Raw genomic sequence first — 8,932 nt, forward strand, 5'->3', positions numbered from 1 at the left:
TTCATCCTCTATAGGAATCCTCATCCCTCTCCATCCTCCATAGGAATCCTCATCCCACCCCATCCTCCATAGGAACCCCCATCCCTCCCCATCCTCCATAGGAACCAGAGATGTATAGTAACTAAGTAGAACTACTTCACTACTGTACTTAAGTACCGAAAGGCGATATCTGTACTTTTCTAGAGTATAAGTTTTTCTCCTACTTCCACTTTTACTTCACTACATTTTTTCGATGATTTCAATACTTCTACTCCAATATTTTTTTTTTGTGCTGCATAGTTACTCGTTACTATTATAAAAATTACCACTGCCAGAACAGTAGATGGCAGCTTTCATGAAGCTCAAAACATGTGTATTATCAGCGCATACGAAAATAAATGCTACTGTATGTATAAATAAAAGCTGCATTTGAAATAATAAAAAACAATATGATGTTCAAAATTTTGACTTCTTTCTGTAAAAAACTACATAACACAGTACTTGTACTTTTACTTTCAGTACTTGAGTAGCAATTTTTTTTTCAAAACTACTTGCAATACTTAAGTACAAAAAATGTTGAATACTTTAGTACTTCTACTCAAGTCACTTTTTGATCGAACACTTCCACTTCTACTCAAGTCACTTTTTGATCGAGCACTTGTACTTTTACTCAAGTATGGGTTTCGAGTACTTTATACAACTCTGATAGGAACCTTCCTCCCACTTAATCCTCCACAGAAATCCTCACCCCACTCTATCCTCCATAGGAATCCCCACTCCCCTCCATCCTCCATAGGGACCCTCATACCACTTCATCCTCCTTAGGAATCCTCATTCCACCCAATCCTCCATAGGAATTCTCGATGCCACTTCATTCTCCATAGGAATTCTCATCCCACCCCATCCTCCACAGAAATTCTCACCCGGCTTCATCCTCCATTGAAATCCTCTTTCCACTCCATCCTCCAAAGGAATCCTCATCCCACTCCATCCTTCATAGGAATCCTCATCCCACCCCATCTTCCATAAAAATCCTTACCCCACTTCATGCTCCATATAAATCCTCACCCCACTCAATCCTCCAACAAGGGAATCCTTTTCCCACTCAATCCTCCAGAGGGATCCTCATCCCACTCCATCCTCCATAGGGATCCTCACCCCACTCCATCCTCCATAGGGATCCTCACCCACCTCAATCCTCCAAAGGAATCCTCTTCCCACTCCATCTTCAATAGGAATCCTCATCCCAACCCATCTTCCATAGGAATCCTCATCCCACCCCATCCTTCATAGAAATCCTCATCCCACCCCATCCTTCATAGAAATCCTCATCCCACTCCATCCTCCATAGGAATCCTCATCCCACCCCATCTTCCATAAAAATCCTTACCCCACTTCATGCTCCATATAAATCCTCACCCCACTCAATCCTCCAACAAGGGAATCCTTTTCCCACTCAATCCTCCAGAGGGATCCTCATCCCACTCCATCCTCCATAGGGATCCTCACCCCATTCCATCCTCCATAGGGATCCTCACCCACCTCAATCCTCCAAAGGAATCCTCTTCCCACTCCATCCTCCATAGGAATCCTCATCCCAACCCATCCTCCATAGGAATCCTCATCTCAACCCATCCTCCATAGGAATCCTCATCCCACCCCATTCTTCATAGAAATCCTCATCCCACCCCATTCTTCATAGAAATCCTCATCCCACCCCACCCTCCATAAGGATCCTCGTCCCACTTTATCCTCCATAGGAATCATCATCCCACTCCGTCCTCCTCCCACTCCATCCTCCATAGGAATCCTCATCCCACTCCATCCTTCATAGGAATACTCATCCCACCCCATCCTCCATAAAAATCCTTACCCCACTCCACCCTCCATAGAAATCTTCACCCCACTCAATCCTCCATAGGGATCCTCACCCACCTCAATCCTCCAAAGGAATCCTCTTCCCACTCCATCTTCCATAGGAATCCTCATCCCAACCCATCTTCCATAGGAATCCTCATCCCAACCCATCCTCCATAGGAATCCTCATCCCACCCCATCCTTCATAGAAATCCTCATCCCACTCCATCCTCCATAGGAATCCTCATCCCACCCCATCTTCCATAAAAATCCTTACCCCACTTCATGCTCCATATAAATCCTCACCCCACTCAATCCTCCAACAAGGGAATCCTTTTCCCACTCAATCCTCCAGAGGAATCCTCATCCCACTCCATCCTCCATAGGGATCCTCACCCCACTCCATCTACCATAGGAATCCTCACCCACCTCAATCCTCCAAAGGAATCCTCTTCCCACTCCATCCTCCATAGGAATCCTCATCCCAACACATCCTCCATAGGAATCCTCATCTTGTCTCTGATCCTCTCTTTTACAACACCAGCAGTCTCTGACCCTCTCTTTTACAACTCCAGCAGTCTCTGACCCTCTCTTTTACAATGCCAGCAGTCTCTGACCCTCTCTATTACAACGCCAGCAGTCTCTGACCCTCTCTTGTACAAGGCCAGCAGTCTCTGACCCTCTCATTTACAACATCAGCAGTCTCTGACCCTCTCATGTACAACACCAGCAGTCTCTGACCCTGTCATGTACAATGCCACCAGTCTCTGACCCTCTCATGTACAATGCCAGCAGTCTCTGACCCTATCATGTACAATGCCAGCAGTCTCTGACCCTATCATGTACAATGCAAGCAGTATCTGACCATCTCATGGACAATGTTTCAGTCTGTGACCCTCTCTTTTACAACGCCAGCAGTCTCTGGCCCTCTCATGTGCAACATCAGCAGTCTCTGACCCTCTCTTGTATTAACCCTTCTGTCTCTGACCCTCTCATGTACAATGCCAGCAGTCTCTGACCCCCCTCTTGTACTAAGCCTTCAGTCTCTGACCCTCTCTTGTACTAAGCCAGCAGTCTCTGACCCTCTCTTTTACAATGCCAGCAGTCTCTGACCCTCTCTTTTACAATACCAGCAGTCTCTGACCCTCTCTTTTACAATGCCAGCAATCTCTTACATTCTCGTGTACAATGCCACAGTCTCTGACCTTTTATATACAATGCCAGCAGTCTCTGATCCTCTGTTGTACTAAGCCTTCAGCCTCTGACCCTCTCTTGTACTAAGCCTGCAATCTCTGACCCGCTTTTTTACACTGCCCTACATACTACGGACCGCCTGTACACTGCCCTACAACCTACAGACCTCGGTGCACTTGCCTACATCTTACGGACCGCTGAACAACTGCTCTACATACTACAGACCTCTGAACAACTGCTCTACATACTACGGACCTCTGTACAACTGCTCTACATACTACGGACCTCTGTACAACTGCTCTACATACTACGGACCTCTGTACAACTGCTCTACATACTACAGACCTCTGTACATCTGCTCTACATATTATGGACCTCTGTACAACTGCTCTACATACAACAGACCTCTGTACAACTGCTCTACATATTACGGACCTCTGTACAACTGCTCTACATACTACAGACCTCTGTACAACTGCTCTACATACCAGTGGCGGCCCGTGCATAGGGGGCGCCAGGGAGCCGCCCCCCCTAAAAAAAGAAAAAAAAAAAAGACAAAATGAGCAATAAAGTTTAAAAAAAAAAATTGTGTTTGCCAACTTCGCCGCCGCCGGCCTATGTGGAGGCTGGGGGGAGGTGGGGTTACAACCCAGAAGAGGCGCCGATTGGCTGCCTTCTGGGGGCGTAACCTGGGCGCAGTGCACAACGCTTGGACACCCCCACTTCGTGGATTCCTGGCTGTGATTGGTCCAGTCTCCAGCCTGGACCAATCATCATCCAGGACATCCGACGCTGACGTCGCGTGCGTCATTCTGAGTGGACGGACGATGGAGTCGGGTGGACGGACGGGAGGGGCGGCGGCACCGGAGAGGAGACCATCGGATGACCCAGACGACCGGACCAGTCACCTCACCAGGCCGCAGTGACGATGGAGTCGGGTGGACGGACGGGAGTGACGGCGGCACCGGAGAAGAGACCAGGCCGCAGCGGCAGGAGCGGAGGTCATCTGGAAGAGAAGAACCAGTCAGTCGGGACTCGGTCACCACCGGTAAGTGAGTCCTCCCTGTCCTGTCAGTCTCTGCAATCATTGGGGTACAATGCTGTGGCACTCTGCAATCATTGGGGTACAATGCTGTGGGCACTCTGCAATCATTGGGGTACAATGCTGTGGGCACTCTGCAATCATTGGGGTACAATGCTGTGGCACTCTGCAATCATTGGGGTACAATGCTGTGGCACTCTGCAATCATTGGGGACAATGCTGTGGCGCTCTGCAGTGATTGGGGACAATGCTGTGGCGCTCTGCAGTGAAAGGGGCTCGCACGCTAAACTCTGCATTGATGGGGGCACGGAACAGTGTTCATTGCATTGAAGGGGTCACAGCACATTGTTCATTGCATTGAAGGGGGCACAGCACAGTGTTTATTGCATTGAAGGGGGCACAGCACAGTGTTTATTGCATTGAAGGGGTCACAGCACAGTGTTTATTGCATTGAAGGGGGCACAGCACAGTGTTTATTGCATTGAAGGGGTCACAGCACATTGTTCATTGCATTGAAGGGGGCACAGCACATTGTTCATTGCATTGAAGGGGGCACAGCACAGTGTTTATTGCATTGAAGGGGGCACAGCACAGTGTTTATTGCATTGAAGGGGGCACAGCACAGTGTTTATTGCATTGAAGGGGGCACAGCACAGTGTTCATTGCATTGAAGGGGACACAGCACAGTGTTCATTGCATTGAAGGGGGCACGCACGCTGATCTCTGCATTAAAGGGGACACGCACGCTGGTCTCTGCATTGAAAGGGGGCATGTACGCTGGTCTCTGCATTGAAAGGGGGCATATACCATCTCCTGTACCATGACCTGTGACATGCCTATACCATATCTGTGCCATGCCTATACCATATCTGTGCCATGCCTATACCATATCTGTGCCATGCCTATACCATCTCCTGTACCATCACCTATGCCATGCCTATACCATCACCTGTGCCATGCCTGTACCATGACTTCAAAGTCACGCAATTTTTTACGGCATTTTTTGGCCCGAAGCAATACCTATTACATTTTTCTTTTTGCGCCCCCCCAAAAATTTTGAGCACCAGCCGCCACTGCTACATACTACGGACCTCTGTATAACTGCCCTACCAACATTTCTTATTTACCATTACCACATTCTCCACTATGTAAGCTATCTCAGACTCTAATGCCCCATACACACGTGCAGATTATCTGAAGACTTTTGTCTGCAGACTTACCAAAACCATATAATATGAGGTCAAACCTAAACACTTTCAATTTGTATGCAATCCGGCAGGCCCTTCTACTACATAGAAAAGGTAAATCTGAAGACAAAAGTCTTCAGATAATCTGCACGTGTGTACGGGGCATAAGGGAGTGCAGACCCTTCCACTTTCCTATTTAGAGCCTTGCAGGTGTGGCAGCTGATTACCAGTTATAAAGCCACTCCTATTCACATTCACTTAGCGCATGGACAAACAAACAGATATTTCTACAGAATAACAAAAGGAAGGAATCTGCAACAGAGTTTGGTAAAACCCCAGCAATGTACATAGATCACCCAGAGGGGAGGGTTTTTTTTCTCAGCACTCCCCCTCCACATTGGCTGAGACATCAGCAGGAGCCCATTTGCTCCCACTGCTGTCAATCACAATCACAGCCAGTGAGCCAATGAGGGGGGGGGGGGGGGCAGGGCCGAACCGTGGCTCTATGTGTCTTAAGCTGGATACACACTATACAATTGTCTTTCGATTTTTTACTTTCAATTAACCAAAACAATATAATATGAGGTCAAACCTAATCACTTTTAATTTGTATGCAATCAGACAGGTCCTTCCACTACATAAAGGTAAATCTATAGGAAATCGAACAACAAAAGTTGTATAGTGTGTATCCAGCTTTATGGACGCATAGAACAGCGGCTCGGGAGTGAGCACACATCGGTGCCCGCAGGGAAAGCAGCTTTCTCTGGGGGCACTGCTCAAGGGGGAGGAGCCAGGGGCCCCAGCGAGGAGCCCGAAACAAAGAGGATTGGGGCTGCTGTGTGCAAAATCAATCACTGCACAGAGCAGGGAAGTATAACATGTTTGTTATTTTAGAAAAAAAAAAAAAAACAAACAAAAAAAATTAAGCTTAAGGCTCCGTTCACATGTCAGCGTATGATCGCGGGCAGAACCGCCGCGGTTCCGCCCGCGATCCGGAGATTTATTGCAAATCGCGGGACGCCTAGCGTTGCCCGTTGATTTGCAATAGCCCCCCAAACGCCGAGCGATGTTGCCGCGATTTACGCCCGCCGAATCGCGGCAACATCGCGCAAACAAAATCGCGGGACGCAATACGCTCCAAAAAAGTACAAGAGCTTCTTTGGAGCGTATTGCGTCCCGCGATTTTGTTTGCGCGATGTTGCCGCGATTCGGCGGGCGTAAATCGCGGCAACATCGCTCGGCATTTGGGGGGCTATTGCAAATCAACGGGCAACGCTAGGCGTCCCGCGATTTGCAATAAATCTCCGGATCGCGGGCGGAACCGCGGCGGTTCTGCCCGCGATCATACGCTGACATGTGAACGGAGCCTAAGTGCCGGTTTACACTTGTGTGATTTTACTGTGAATGCGATGCATTAGGCTACGTTCACATGTCAGCATAGCGATCGTGGGCAGAATCACCGCGATTCTGCCCGCGATCCGGAAATCATTGCAAATCGCGGGACGCCTGTGCGTTGCCCGTGATTTGCAATAGCACCCCAAACGCTGTGGGATGTTACCGCGATTTGCGTCTGCTGAATTGCAGTAACATCGCGCAAAAAAATTGCGGGACGCATGACGCCCCAAAGCTGCTCTTGTACCTTTTTTGGGCGTCATGCGTCCGGCGATTTTTTTTGCGCGATGTTACTGCGATTCGGCAGGCGCAAATGGCGGCAACATCGCTCAGCGTTTGGGGTGCTATTGCAAATCACGGGCAACGCACAGGCTTCCCGCGGTTTGCAATGATTTCCGGATCGCGGGCAGAATCGCGGTGATTCTGCCTGCGATCGATACGCTGACATGTGAATGAAGCCTTATGAAAAGTCTAGATTCGCATGTATTCCCGAAATACATTGTATTTGCGACAGTCGTTCACATCTATGCGCTGAGATTCAGATGCAAATATAATGCGATGATGAAAAGGGTCTTGTGTGAGTTTACAGCGCTGCGTTGCGAATTTAGTCTCCATAGACATCAATCGATCTGGACTCACATTATCAGTTCAGATATGTGCAAATTCTTATTTTTTGTTTTAGTTTTCCCCTCAGCTCCACCCCTCCTGAGCTTAATTAACATATTCAACTAAATCAATTTTCATTACAATTGCGCTGGTACTATTGAAAAACGCAAGGTAAACCCGCACTGCAAATTCGCATTGCAATCGCATCCGTTCGCAATCGCACAAGTGTGAACCGGCACTTAGGCCACTTTCACACGGGCTTTCCGGTCCGATCCGCCTGTCAGTTTTTCAGGCAGACCTGATCGAATGCTCCATGCAGCCCTATGGAGCGGCGGATGTTAGCAGAGACATGTCCGCTGACACCCGCTGCTATCCGATCCGGTCCGTGAAATACGGACGGATGGAAACCCTATTTTCCATCAGTCTGGAGGATCAGATAAGAATGGACAGGCGGTCTTTTCTCATCCGATCTCCCATAGAGGAGAGCGGGGATCTGACAGCTCCGTTTCTGCGCGCAGAGCGGAGACGGACCTGTCATCCACCTGCTCAGTGGAGATCAGCAGATCGATCCCCCGCTGAGCAAAACGGAGTCCGTCGGGCGCACCACCTGTGTGAAAGGAGCATAGGCGTGCGCACAGGGTGTGCCAGGTGTGTCTGGGCACACCCTAATCACCGATTCACTCTGTTTAGGCCCCTGATGTTTCACAAAATGTAAAAAAAAAAATGCATAAAAAACAATAAAAACTGACACCTGCCACTGCCCTACTGCCACTGCTCTGCTGACACCAGCAGTATATACAGTATACATGTGTGTTTAAGCTTTGGGGTGCACACCCTAATGCAATAGGCTGCGCACACCTATGGAAAGGAGCCTTAGTATTACTAACAAACCTTCTGTGTGCAGCACCCCCATCAGCCCCCCCCCCCCATTACTTACCTGAGCCGGATCTCGATCCAGGGCTGTGCATGAGAGCAGCGGCTCTCTATCTCTTCATTGAACATGCACTACTTTACAATGCATGCTAGTGTGAACCTGCCATTATATGCATTAGGCGGCCCATTCAAATGAATAGACTGCCCTACAACAATGCACGTTAATGCACATGAAAACGCAGCAACGCATGGTCCCAGGTGCATCGCACAGTTGTGAACCCCGTCCAATAGATCCCCCCCAATATTTGTGAGCTGCACAAAGCTAATGCAAAATATTTTGTGTACAGATTAGTACTTTTGGCCAATCACTTTGATGCTTTATCCGCTTAGGTTTATTCTATGGACACTTACTTCCTTCCAGCACTGAAATGTTACAATGTATTTCCTCTGCTTCCTGCCGAATCTGCACTTTCAGGCTGTCAGGAATCCTTGTAAAATTCCCTCTGATTGGTGAGTTGTAGCTCAGCTCTGATTGGCTCAGGTTTTCCTGTACTTAGACCTGGCCAGGCAGGCTGAATTCAGCGTCTACTGTCTGATCTTTGGCATTTTTGGCAAAACAAGTTTTTTTTTTTTTTCTTTCTTTAGAGGCCGGTGTGTGCTGCATTGAGAAATCATCCGTGGATCCTGTATTTAACCACTTCTGCTCCGGAAGGTTTACCCCCCCTTCATGACCAAGCAATTTTTTGCAATTCGGCACCGTATTACTTTAATGGAAAATTGTGCGGTCGTGCGACGCTGTACC

At 48.4% G+C, this 8,932-nt stretch overlaps 1 protein-coding gene across 1 annotated transcript in view; it reads right to left on the reverse strand.

Annotated features, from left to right (window-relative positions):
• The window catches only part of FGGY (FGGY carbohydrate kinase domain containing), a 433,297-nt gene extending 424,576 nt beyond the window's left edge, over positions 1-8,721 (reverse strand). The window contains exon 1 of the mRNA XM_082264806.1: positions 8,542-8,721. The gene's annotated coding sequence lies outside the window, so the exon portion shown is untranslated. The remainder of the gene's footprint in view (positions 1-8,541) is intronic.
• Positions 8,722-8,932: the final 211 nt, after the last annotated feature.

This window comes from Pelophylax lessonae, assembly GCF_965119305.1.
Source record: "Pelophylax lessonae genome assembly, chromosome: 8".
NCBI lineage: Eukaryota > Metazoa > Chordata > Amphibia > Anura > Ranidae > Pelophylax > Pelophylax lessonae.